General features: G+C 40.5%; 1 non-coding gene across 1 annotated transcript; it reads left to right on the top strand.

The window, feature by feature from the left end:
- Window positions 1-6,314: 6,314 nt before the first annotated feature.
- LOC136514550 (small nucleolar RNA R71) lies at window positions 6,315-6,421 on the top strand. The gene has a single exon (XR_010773705.1). It is a non-coding gene; the product is annotated as a small nucleolar RNA R71 (small nucleolar RNA).
- Window positions 6,422-13,456: the final 7,035 nt, after the last annotated feature.

A 13,456-nucleotide genomic window follows, 5' to 3' on the forward strand; every position in this document is an offset into this window, starting at 1 on the left:
TTGCACTTGTTTCGCCAGTGTCTATTAAGGACTGGCCATTGCATTGGATTCTAGTCAGGTCATAGACTTATTATCCTGAGCTCATACTTGTTTATGGGAGCAGGGAAGGCTCATTGCTCTCTTGTTGTGGCTTCCGGCTCTTTCTGGACCGACTAATTGGAGGCGGGGATGGTGGAGGTCTAAGCACCACACTGAGTCCGGGACTCAAGTGTAGGGGCTTGGAGTCCAAGTTTGGACAAGGACATAGACCCCTTGACAGGAGAGTGGTGGGTTGGTCCTGCTTGTGCCTAGGGTACAAGCGGGGTGTGTATTTCAGGGTACCCAGCTGGGCACATTGATTCACGAATCGCCAGGAATCCGATACGACTTGTCTACGATCTAGCACCATAGTAAGAACTGGAAGATAAAAGATGGTAAAATGGTCCTAATTGCTTACCACCTGCTTGAAAGTAGCACAGGTGCTTACATAGAATGGTTAGTTAATGAGCTAATGATGACTGCTAATAAAATTGAATATAAGGACACACGTTTAGTAATGCTCCTGTAGATGCAATAAACCCATAAGACATATAGCCTTGCATATTCTTGGAGTCTTTTCTTTCCTCCTGATGGGTAAGTCTTGTGGAGTACAATCGAGTACTTAGGGTTTGTTCTACCCTATTGTAGGTGATAGGAACATGTGGAGCTAACACTTGTGTGTGGAAACCTCCTAGTGGGCTCAGCAAGGATTTCCTTAACGCTACGGACATAGAGTTTATTTGAAACTTCCACCCAAAATGTTTTACAATGGAAAAACTTATAACCTGTTATGATGTATATAATAGATCATCATGTTAATGTTTAACTTGTCATTAAATGATTTTGTTTCCACTGAAACTCTGATAACATGGTTATTTTCTGCTGTTATAAACAATGAATATTATACTCTGATGTTGCATGGAAGGTGATGTAAGAAATGACATAAGAATGTTGTAAGCTTTATTCTCTCATTTGTGATCCTGATGGAAAAATGTGGATTTTTGGGTTCTCCCTTGGGGTGTGCTCTATGGAACCGCGTAATTTAGTGTCCTCCCTTAAGTACTTAGTGTCTAATGGAGGACATGTACTCTTGGGAGGCATTAGATTAGGCAGTTCTACCACAAAATGTAGGTTGTAATAACAAAATTCTACTGATAGGGCACTTTATTACACAATCCAAACACAAACTTTTAACTAGCTAGCACAAACTTCAACCACTCTAGCAACTAAGCTAAGCAAACGACCTAAACATTGACCTAAACGTGCCCTAATGATGCACAACCTAACTCTTAACTTTCATACTTCTCTTTCTTCACAACATAGCGACTTAAGATAGCAAGCTCATATTCTAGGTTCTTTCGATAAACACGCTCCTTATCTATCCTAAACTGCAGAGTGTGGGTATAGTCAGTGAGGGTTTTGATCTTGTCATGCAGCATAATAATGGTTGTTGACACTTCTAAATGTCACTACCAGGTTTGTGTCTCCGATAATGGCGCTAGAAATGCTTGTTGACGGTTCATATGTTTGTATATAGGAAAGGGGATTCCACAAATGCACAGAACTATCGTGTAACACTTTGCTTTGTGAGATCCATGTGTCAAATTTATATTTTCACAAAGGAAGGCAGTTTGGCATGTTGGGAAATGTGGCTAGGTAGACTAGGTAGGTAGGTTAAACAACTCAGGGTTGGTGGATAGTGAATGTAAAAGAAAAGATAAAAAGATTGACTACGCAAACAGAGGTAACTAGAAGCATAGTGTAGCTAAGTGTAAGAAGTAGAGTATGTAATCGTAAGCAACAAAAGTAACTTAATCATAGTGAGATCGTCCGTAGTACAAGGGGCATACTTGCCCTGAATTTAATCAGGCATAAAGCACAATGAGTCCTACATTTTAATAACTAGACCCAATGTGATGGAATACATAGGAAGGATAGGGCTATCACCACCTACCACTACCACAATCTATCTAGGGATCTAGCCATACCTACAGGCAAGATATTGCCTAATCACCATGCTTAATCTATAAACTCGCTATTTTGATCCAAGCTCCGGTGAAATAAGATTGAAACACCCTAACCATATGGTAGAACAAGTACTAACGATGAATGAACTAAACACTAAGATAATGATTATGTAATTGCCAAAGGACAAGCACCTAAGCTAACTAATGATATACAATAGCAAGACAAGACTTGAACTAAGCAAAGCTATATTACTGAATAAAGTACTTGACAAAGTAATGTACTAAATAAAGCAAATGCTAAAAGAAAGATTAAAAGAGGAGCTATACTAGACCAGAAGACTCTTCTAGACCTTGAGGCGAGCTCTGCTCTACTCTATAACTACTAGCTAGCTACTACTTCTAAGTTACTACTCCTGAGAGCTTCTGAGAGCTTGGAACACTTGGAATGCTTGAATGTTGCTTGAGTGATGATCTCCACCGAGCTCCATAGCCCCTTTTATAGTGTGTAGAGGGCATGGGGGTACTTGTAGGGAAAGATGAGGCGATGGGGCATCGACTGACTTTGGCCACGGTCGGTCGATCGTCCATTGCACCGCCTCACCATCCAACAATGATGGATGGCCTCTAGATGGCGGTTGTATGCAGGTAAGTCAATTGTCATGGTTAGGAAGGTGCTTTGGAGGTCAGTTTGGCCTCCTCCAAGTGTATGATAGTAGGCCTATGGATCCAAGGCACCTCAATGTCATCCTTTGGATCAAACCGACTTGGATCAAGGGTGGAGAAGCAGTGTGGAGGCCTTCACACGGATCAGTGATGTGGCAAGTGGGTGAAGCCATTGGGCGACGCCCCTAGGCATCAGCCGACATGGCATGTGGGTCCATGGCCCCCCTACCATGTCCCATTGCCTTCTATGCACGTCATTTGTCCATTTTTGTAATTTTTCTTGCATACAAATAAAATTCCCAGGTACAAGAGGAACTAGGTGAATTTTAAACAAAATATGGCACAAGTGATGTTGTTTTACCTTGGTTTGGGTGGAATGTTGATGGTCAAATTGGGTGTTTAATGACCATAAATAAGCCCCCCATGCTTCCCCTTTGCTCATCCCGAGCAAAGATGCGGGTTTAGCATGTTGGATTAGAAATTGCTTCAATGTAACGCCCTACAAAAACTCATATACAAACTAATACTATCTCTTGATTTGAGCAAGTTAGTGTTAGAAATTCACTGTTAGTCTTAGCCATATAGGGCTTATAGCGTTCACCTTGATATAGATAGTTGCAAGATTAGCATAGCATAGATAGAAACTTTCTTCCCTGCTTTGGTTTAGTCAAGATTTCCTAGAGGTTTTCAAGATTTTTGAAAGAAAAACTTGCCTAGTTCTTCAAATGGTACACTCAATCTCTCAATGGTGTTTAAATCCTCCCCAAGATCAAAAGATCTTAGCCTTTCTCCTACTCTAAGGCTTATGTGGAGTTCATAGGTAGGGAATAAAAAGCGAGGCTTACTTGAATTGAATTTATTGCTAAGTCAAACGCTTGGATCACAAGGAGCATCAAGTCATACAAAATGATCAAGATGTGCAAGTGTGTGGTATTTGGTGGAAGTGGTACTCATTTGAGAACTTCCCTTCCTCTAGCTTCCTTTTTGAGAGGGCATGGCTACCTTATTCTTTCTCTTTTTTTGAGCTATAGAGCTTTTTGCTCTTCTTTCTCTTTCTTTCTCTTTTTTCAGTAGCCCATGCCTCTATAATATGATGGATAGCTAGAGGGGGTATAAATGTATGTCTCTTATGGAGTAAAGGGTAAATATGGAATGGATGGTTGCATACTTCTAGAGTAGAAGTAGCATATCTATCTACATGGAGTGTACGTGATCTTAATCAAAGGGTATGACAAGCTTCTCTACTCAGATCAACAAGGCTTGACAAAGCTTAAAACAAACGAGCAGCTTTTTGTATAGGCTTATCATATTGGGAAAGCATATATACTTAGCTCTAGTAGGAAATTTTCACCATCGAGGAACTTCTAGCATGTTTTTTTTTATTTTATCTTTTTGTAAGAACAAAACTCTAGGTTATCTTAGCCATTCCGCAGACAAGTTAAAAAGATTTACTCAAATCTTTGCCACAAGATATCTCACAAAATCCTATACTTGGTTCTAGCATTCGCAACCCAAAGCAGTCAGCTTAATATGAACTCTAATTATATGCTCAAAACTTGAGAAGTAAAGGGTTGTATAGCAAGCTTTTGCAAAGTATCATAGAGCAATTATTCATCATTTTCAAAAGGTGTCTAAACATCAATTTCAAAGCAAGAGTGATTAAGGCACCTTTAATGATTCTTCTCTTCATTGATTATAATAGCATAGTTGTCTTACATATTCTGTTATTTTCGATTATTCTATCATTACTGTATCTCTATATCATCATTCATTTTATTATTATTATCATATTTATATTATTATCATTCATTTATATATATATTATTTTATTTTCTTTTTCGATACAGAGAATTAATGTAGATACAAGGTAGATGTGAATGTCTTCATACCTGAGCGAGGAGGTTCTCTCCCAAGCTTGCCTTTTGCGGAAGTCAGAATCTTCTTGTTAGGCGACTCTCCTTGAATCTTTCTTCATTTATTGCTACTATGATAATTTATTACTAAGCCTAACTATTATGAGATTTATTTTATTGGTTTTTTAGATTTTATTACTATTAATTTATTCTAAGTGCTAGTACTTTATGAGTACTTTTATTGAAAATGTAAACATGCAATGCAACTAATAACCTAACATGTAATGCAAAGTTGGAAAGGGAAATATACAAATGCAACCTATACTAAATGCAGTAGGAATGCAATAAAAGCGTACCTTCTAGTACCGACTCATGGCTGTTCCTCCTTATGTGGGGGTTCTTCTTCCTTGTACGGGAATTCTCCCTCCTTACTCTCCTCAGAAATGTTCACAGGATCAGGCGACGATGACGTAGATGATGCTTCTTTCTTCTTGCACCATGTCCCTTGTGGCTTTGGCATGTTTTTGCCAGGCTTTTCCTTCTCCTCAATTGGCTTTGGCTTTATGGTTCTTCTCTTCTTTGGTTGCTTCTTTCTTTCCTGTTTCTCATAAAAGATAGGTTTTTAGAGGCAAAAGCAAAGGTTTCTTTCCTTCTATCTAAGTCGAATTGAATGCGTCCAAATGCCACATATATACAAGCATTAGTGGTATTTAGGAAAGGACGACCAAGGATGAGGGGTGCATCCTTGCTAATTCCCATATTTAATACTATGAAATCAGCAGGAATGTAAGAGTCTCTAACTCTAACCAAAACATCTAGAGCTATCCCTTCTACATAGCACACTGATTGATCAGCTAGTTGCAAATAGATAGAAGTTGGAGCTAATTCAGTGTAAAATAAGTTTTCAAAAGTTTCCTTAGACATTATGTTCACACTATATCCAAGATCACAAATTACATTTTCAAAAAGTATGGGGACCAATAGAGCAAGTAATAACATGACTTCCAAGATCACCTTTCTTAATAGGGACACCCCAACCATCTAAACCAAAATCATACCTTGATGTGACGAGGTTGACGGTCTCCATGAATTCTTTAGGCTTGCCGGGAATTCTTCCTTTCTCAAAAGATGGGACAGCAGCTGCTAGTTGTGCTAATTGGGTTTCTTAAATCTTATTAAAGCTAAGTTGATTCTTTATAGCGGAAGAGAAATCATCCAATTTAGCATTTATGTTTTCCAACATCTTGTCATTAGCATGGAGTTTCTTATTATACCATCAGTCATTCTACCTTGACTATAGACAAGATCTTTAAGGAATGGATACTTATTACCTTGGTTATTCGGACGTTGTGAATAATTATTGTAATTATTACCTTGGTTGTTGGAGTGCTGATTCCATCCTTGATTTTGAGGACAAAAACCATTGTCATTGTTGACAAAGTTGAGGTTTGCATGGGTCTTAGGGCAAAAATTGCCTGAGTGTCTAGTCTCTCCACAAACTTCACAAGTCATGTGGATGCCCATGGCTTGTATAGTTTCTTGGGCACTCATTTTCTCACAATTTTCTAGTCTTTTTGCTAGCAGATCTACCTTGGTGTCAAGCATGTCAGTTTCTTTAAGAGAATGCATACCTCTCTTGCGGGGCTATAGTCGTTCATCACTCCATCCTTGGTTGGAAACCATCTTCTTGATCAATGTCTTAGCATATGTGACATTAAGCGAAAAGAATGCTCCTCCAGCAGTAGCATCTAAATGTCTCCTATCCAATGGAACTAAGTCATGGTAGAAGTTCTGGATCAAAAGCCAGTCTTCCATACCATGGTGTGGGCATGCGGTGACATACTCTTGCATACGTTCCTAGGTTTCAGGAATTGACTCATTGGCTTGCTGTTGAAAGCTAGAGATTTTGTTGCGAAGAGCATTGGTCTTACCCATCGGGAAGAACTTAACAAGGAAAGTGTTGGAACACTTTTCCCATGTATCTACAACATTGTAGTTCGAGTAGAACCATTATTTTGCTTTTCTCAAAAAGGAGAAGGGGAAAAGACAAAGATGTATGGCCTCTTGGGTCACTCCCATAATGGTAAAGGTGCAAGAGATCTCCAAAAATTGTTGGAGATGCGCATTAGCATCTTCATGGGCTTTCCCATAGAAAGGACTAGCTTGCACCATCATGATCAATGCGGGCTTAAGCTCAAAGTGAGTGTCTGCATTGATGACATCAGGACTAGTGGCTACATTAGCAGCCAAAGGGGCAGAAAAGTCATGAATGGTTCTATTGGCCATGATTGTGCTAGGAAGAAAAGAAGGTAACTAAAAAGAAAATGAAAAAGGAAAAGAAGAGTTACTAAGACAGATAACTAGCTAGAGGAACCTAGCGATAGATTAATGACACGCACTAGTTGCCTTCCCTAACAATGGTGCCAGAAATGCTTGTTGACACTTCTAAATGTCGCTACCAGGTTTGTGTCCCTAGCAATGACGCTAGAAATGCTTGTTGATAGTTCATATGTGTGTATATAGGAAAGGGGATTCTACAAGCGCATAGAACTATCATGTAGTACTTCGCTTGGTGAGAACTAAGTGTCGAATTTATATTTTCCCAAAGGAAGGAGGTTCAGTGTGTCGAGAAATGTGGCTAGGTAGACTAGGTAGGGAGGTTAAACAACTCAAGGTTCGTGGATAGTGAATGTAAAAGAAAAGATAAAAAGATTGACCACACAAACAAAGGTAACTAGAAGTGTAGTGTAGCTGAGTGTAAGAAGTAGAGTATGTAATCTTAAGCAACAAAAGTAACTTAATGATAGTGAGATCATCCTTAGTACGAGGGGTGTACTTGCCCTAAATTCAATCAGGCACAAGGCACAATGAGCCCTACATTTTAATAACTAGATGCAACATGGTGGAATACAAAGGAAGGATAGGGCTATCACCACCAACCGCTACCACAATCTATTAGGGGATCTAGCTGTACCTATAGACAAGATATAGCCTAAGCACCATGCTTAATCTATAAACTCACTGTTTTGATTTGAGCTTCGGTGAAATAAGATTGAAACACCCTAACCAGATGGTAGAACAAGTACTAACGATGAACAAACTAAACACTAAGATAATAATGATGCAATTGCCAAAGGACAAGCACCTAAGCTCAGTAATGATATACAAGAGCAAGACATGACTTGAACTAAGCAAAGCTATATTACTAAATAAAGTACTTGACAAAGTAAAGTACTAAATAAAGTAAATGCTAAAAGAAATATTACAAGAGGAGCTATACCAAACTAGAAGACTCTTCTAGACTCCAAGGCGAGCTCCGCTCTACTCTATCACTACTAGCTAGCTACTACTTTGGAGAACTTGGAACACTTGGAATGCTTGAGAGCTGCTTGAGTGATGATCTCCATCAAGTTCCACAACCCCTTTTATAGTGTGTAGAGGGCATGGGAGTACTTGTAGACGAAGATGAGGTGGTGGGGTGTCGGCCGACTTTAGCCATGGTCGGCCAATCGTCCATTGCACCGCCTCACCATCCAACAGCGATGGATGGCCTCTAGATGGTGGTTGTATGTAGGTAAGTCAGTTGCCATATTCAAGAAGGTAGTTTGGAGGTCGGTTTGTTCCCCTCCAAGTGTATAACAGTGGGCCCATGGATCCAAAGTAGCTCAACGTCATCCTTTGGATCAAACCGACTTGGATCAAGTGTGGAGAAGCAGTGTGGAGGCCTTTATGTGGATTAGTGACATGGCAAGGGAGGTGCGGCCATAGGGCGATGCCCCTAGGCATCGACCGATGTGGCATGTGGACCCACGGCCCCCCTGCCACATCCCATTGCCTCCTATGCACGTCATTTGTCCATTTTTGTAGTTTTCCTGCATACAAATAAATTTTCCAAGTACAAGTGGAACTAGGTGAATTTTAAACAAAATATGGCATATGTGATGTTGTTTTACCTTGGTTTGGGTGGAATGTTGATGGTCAAATTGGGTGTTTAGTGACCATCAACAACGGTCGGCCATTGGCACTTCTCATTGTTCTCTAGGATAGTGGGTGGTGCCCTCTTCTTCTTCTTCGACAGCACAACCTTGATTTGCTCAGGAGCAACATGAACATCATCAATACACATGCAAGGCATGATCGACTTGTACTTCGCACATGTGATATCTCCAAACTTATTTGTCTTCACCTCGGTTAGTGTCTTGTTCGCCCTTGGAGGAAGGAGGTTGATCTCCTTTGGGACCTTGATCTTTGGCTCCTCTGGCTGGCATGGTTTGTCTTGAAGAAGTAGACACGGTGGCGGCGAAGCAATCACTGGATGATGGTTGGCGTGGGCAAAGTAGGATTGGTTGGAGGGAACAGGAGCTACTTCTCATGGTGGGATGATGCTTAGCGGTATAGCTTCTTCAACTATGTAGGGGATGATCTCTCTACCAGTCATTAGAACTTGGGAGGTGGAGAGCTTTGGTGCTACTGGAGATGGAAGGCTTTGATAGAATGCTATGGAGGCAGGCATGGGCTCATTTATATAGGGGGGAAAACTTGTAGTAGGGGTCAAGATCCTATCCATTAGGGTTTTGTAATGAAGGAAAAATGAATGCAGTAGAAACTACGGGATAGCAGAGGGGGAAGGTTCTAGAATACATGAGAGAATTGACCAGAGGTGAGGGGGCTGATAGGTAGGCCGGCCAGCCTATAGGTGGGGCTAGCCGGCCCCACATGTGATCTTCTTGTGGGGTTTTTCTCATGGTGGTTTCTAATGCCTAACTAATTCTGAAAAGGATATTCTCGCATTATGGAATGTAAAGAGGAGGGTAGTGGTGTAAATCTATGGAAAAATTAGGAAATCTACCACATCCAAATCCTCAGGTGGGTTTTTAGGTTCTAGAAAGATCTTGAGACGATGACCATTTACCTTGAATAACGTACCTTTGTCATTTTGAAGTGTTACCATTCCATGTGACAAGGTGCTTATAACTTTGAATGGTCCTACCCATTTACTCTGAAGTTTTCCATGCCCAAATAATTTAACACTAGAATTAAAAAAAGTAATACCTTACCTCCTGAGGCGAAATCCTTCTTCTTGATCCTCTTGTCATGACATCTCTTTGTTCTCTCCTTGTATATCTTGGTGTTGTGATATGCTTTTTCATGCCATTCATCAAGCTTAGAGAGTTGCATCTTCCTCCTAGTTCCTACGGCTTCAAAGTCTATGCTCCATCGTTTGATGGCCTAGTGAGCCTTGAATTCTAGCTCAACAGGTAGATGACAGGTCTTTCCGTAGAAAAGTTGATATGGTGACATTCCAAGTGATGTTTTATAGGCTATTCTATAAGCCCATAGTGCATCAGGTAATCTATCCTTCCATGTAGTCCCCATCTCGTTGACCGTCTTCTATAGAATATTCTTGATTTGTTTGTTTGATGTTTCTACTTGGACACTTGTCTGAGGGTGGTATGGAGTAGCAACGTTGTGATGGATCCCATGTCTTAACAAGTAGTTATGAAAGTTCTTGCCAATGAAGTGAGTGCCTCCATCACTAATCACCATCCTTGTAACTCCAAATCATGGAAATATTATCTCTTAAAACATCTTCTTAGAGTTCTTCGCATCAGCAGCTCTGCAAGGCATGGCTTCAACCCATTTGGAGACATAGTAAACTACCACCAAGATATATTCATAGTTCTTTGACTTTGGAAATGGTCCCATGTAATCGATACCCTAGACATCAAAAAGCTCAATCTAGAGGTTGTTGGTGAGTGGCATGGCATCTCTTGAATTGATATTGCCATGCCTCTAACATGCTTCACACCTCCAGACGAAGTCCCTTGTATCTTCATACATGGTTGGCCAAAAGAATCCACTTTGCTAGATCTTCGAATGAGTACGTAATGCACCATAATGCCCTCCATATGGTGATGAGTGGCATCATTCAATGATCTTGATGCCTTTTTTTGTCAGTACACACCTTCTGAGCAAGCCATTGAAGCAGACTCTGAAGAGGTATGGCTCTTCCCATATGTGGAGATGACTTTCGTAGATGAGATTCATTTTGTTCTCCCCAAGTGGTACATAACATGCCACCATAAAATTAACAATATTCACGTATCAGGGGTCAGATTTTGTGATCTTGAAGAGCATGTCGTCTCGAAGCAAATCGTTGATGGGTAGTTCCTGCAGATTTTCAAACTATGTTCTAGACAAGTGATTGATAACAGAATTTCCTACTCCATTTTTATCTTTTATTTCTAAGTCAAATTCTTGGAGTAACAAAATCCATCTTATTAGTCTAGGTTTAGCACCTTTCTTAGTGAGCAAGTATTCCAAAGTAGCATGATCAGTGTAAACAATCACCTTTGCTTCTACTAAGTAAGATCTAAAATTATCAAAAGCAAAAACAATAGCTAGGAGTTATTTTTCAGTTGTTGCATAATTAAGTTGAGGTCTTGTTAGAGTTTTGCTAGCATAAGCAATTGCATGATGCTTCTTATCTTTTGTTTGACCCAAAACTACCCCGACAGCATAATCACTAGCATCACACATAATTTCAAAAGGTAGCGACCAATTAGGGGGTTGAATGATTGGTGTAGAGATGAGTGCTTTCTTAAAAATTTCAAAAGATTTAAACATGTATCATCAAATTTAAAGGGAACATCCTTGGCCAAAAGATTTGTTAATGGTCTAGCAATATGTGATTTTTTTATAAAGCGGTAGTAAAACCCCACATGACCAAGAAAACTGTGGATTCCTCTGGTATTTATGGGAGAGGTAACTGCTCAATTACTTCAATTTTAGCTCTATTTACCTCAATCCCTCATTCGGACACCAAGTGTCCAACCACTATGCCTTCTCTAACCATGAAATAACATTTTTTCCAATTAAGGACTAAGTGCTTTTCTTCACATATTTGCAAAACCTTGCCTAAATTTTCAAGACAATCATCAAAAGTTTTTCCATAAATAGAAAAATCATTCATGAAAACTTCCATGATTTCTTCAATTATATCAAAAAATATAGACATCCTACATCTTTGAAAAGAAGTTAGAGCATTACATAGTCCAAAAGACATTCTATGATAAGCATAAGTTCCATATGGACATGTTAAGGTGGTTTTGCTTTGGTCATCAGGATGGATCGGTATCTGGTGATAACCTGAATACCCATTAAGGAAACAAAAGAAAGAGTGATTTACCACTCGCTCCAACATTTCATCAATGAAGGGCAATGGAAAATGATGTTTCTTTGTTGCCTTGTTAAGCTTTCGATAGTCAATACACATCCACCATGAAAGGATCAAGATGCCCAAGAGGGGGGGTGAATTGGGCTAATTCTAAAATTCTTTGCAATAATTAAACCCTATGGTTAGCCCACTTCACCCCTTGTGCCTAGAAAGTGTTTCTATTATTCTATCGCACAAAAGTTTAGCAACCTATGTTCTAATCCTACTCTTGCATGGCAATTCTATGAATGTAAAGATAAGAATTGAATTGCTCAAAGTAAATGCTCAAAGTAAAGAGAGAAGGAGGAATGCGGCGATGTTTTGCCAAGGTATCGGAGGGTCGCCACTCCCCACTAGTCCTCGTTAGAGCACCCGCGCAAGGGTGTAGCTCCCCCTTGATCCGTGCAAGGATTAGGTGCTCTCTATGGGTTGATTCTTTGACACTCCATCGCGGTGAATCACCCACAACCGCTCACAACTTGAGTTGGGTCATCCACAAGCTCCACCAGATGATCACCAAGCTCCCAATCACCACCAAGCCATCTAGGTGACAGCGATCACCAAGAGTAATAAGCATGAACTCTCACTTGACCACGGCAAGCCTAATGAGAAGGGTGGATGCACACTTTGCTACTATTGCTTTCACTAATGAGGCCTCTCTCCTAGATTCTCAAATCTCAATCACCTCACTAGGACCTTGCTCTTCTTGGCACTCTCAAGGGTGTTTCTCATCTGTTTGATTGAGCAAAAGTGATCCCTTGAGTGAATAGAGGAAGTATTTATAACCCTCATTCAAAATGAACTGTTATGTGCCTCTGCGGGGTGACCGGATGCTCCGATCAAGGTGATCGGATGCTTTGATCAGTTCACCTGCGTCTGTGTAGTCTAAGTTGACCGGACACTGGCCAGCGTCTGGTCAGCACTGACCGGACACGTCTGTTCACAAAAACTGCCCTCTAGAACCTTACTGATGTTGACCGGACTCTAGCACCCAGCGTTCGATCATTTGCTGCTCAGCATCCAGTCAGTAGCCGAGACCTGATTAGTGTTCGGTCAGCACTGACCAGATGCATCTAATCAGGATTTTCCCTCTCTGAACCCTTACTGGAGTCGACCGGACGCTGGCACCCAGCGTTCGGTCACTCACCTCTCAGCGTCCGGTCGCATCCAGATGACTTCACTTTGATCATATGAACTGACCGGACTCTATGCTAGTGTTCGATCACATAGGAACCAGCGTCCGATCAACATTTGACCCTCCATTCACTTCCAACTCGTAATTATATGTGAATGAAATTCGCTCCAATTGATCTAAGGGCTTTTTAGGAGCTACCTAGTGCTAGATTTAGCAAGCGTGCTCCACACCTAACCCACTAGACTCACCTAGGTTAAGCTACCCATCCATACCCCCCTTAATAGTATGGCCAAAGGAAAAAACAAAGTCCTAAACTACTCTAAATGTCTCTCCAACTCCAAACGACACTTAGAACTAGTCCATCCTTAACCTTGTCATCCATCCTTTGAAAACCAAAACAATTTTCATCGTAGAGGCACGACAACCATGATTGCCTAATCAATCTCCATTACCATGACCTAACTTAATTGCATCTGCAAAACACACGTTAGTCACAGTAATCACGTATTGTCATTAATCACCGAAGCCCAACTAGGGGCCTAGATGCTTTCAATCTCCCCCTTTTTGGTGATTGATGACAATACCACCTCGAGTATATGAAAGA

The sequence above is a fragment of the Miscanthus floridulus genome, chromosome 16 (assembly GCF_019320115.1).
Source record: "Miscanthus floridulus cultivar M001 chromosome 16, ASM1932011v1, whole genome shotgun sequence".
Lineage (NCBI taxonomy): Eukaryota > Viridiplantae > Streptophyta > Magnoliopsida > Poales > Poaceae > Miscanthus > Miscanthus floridulus.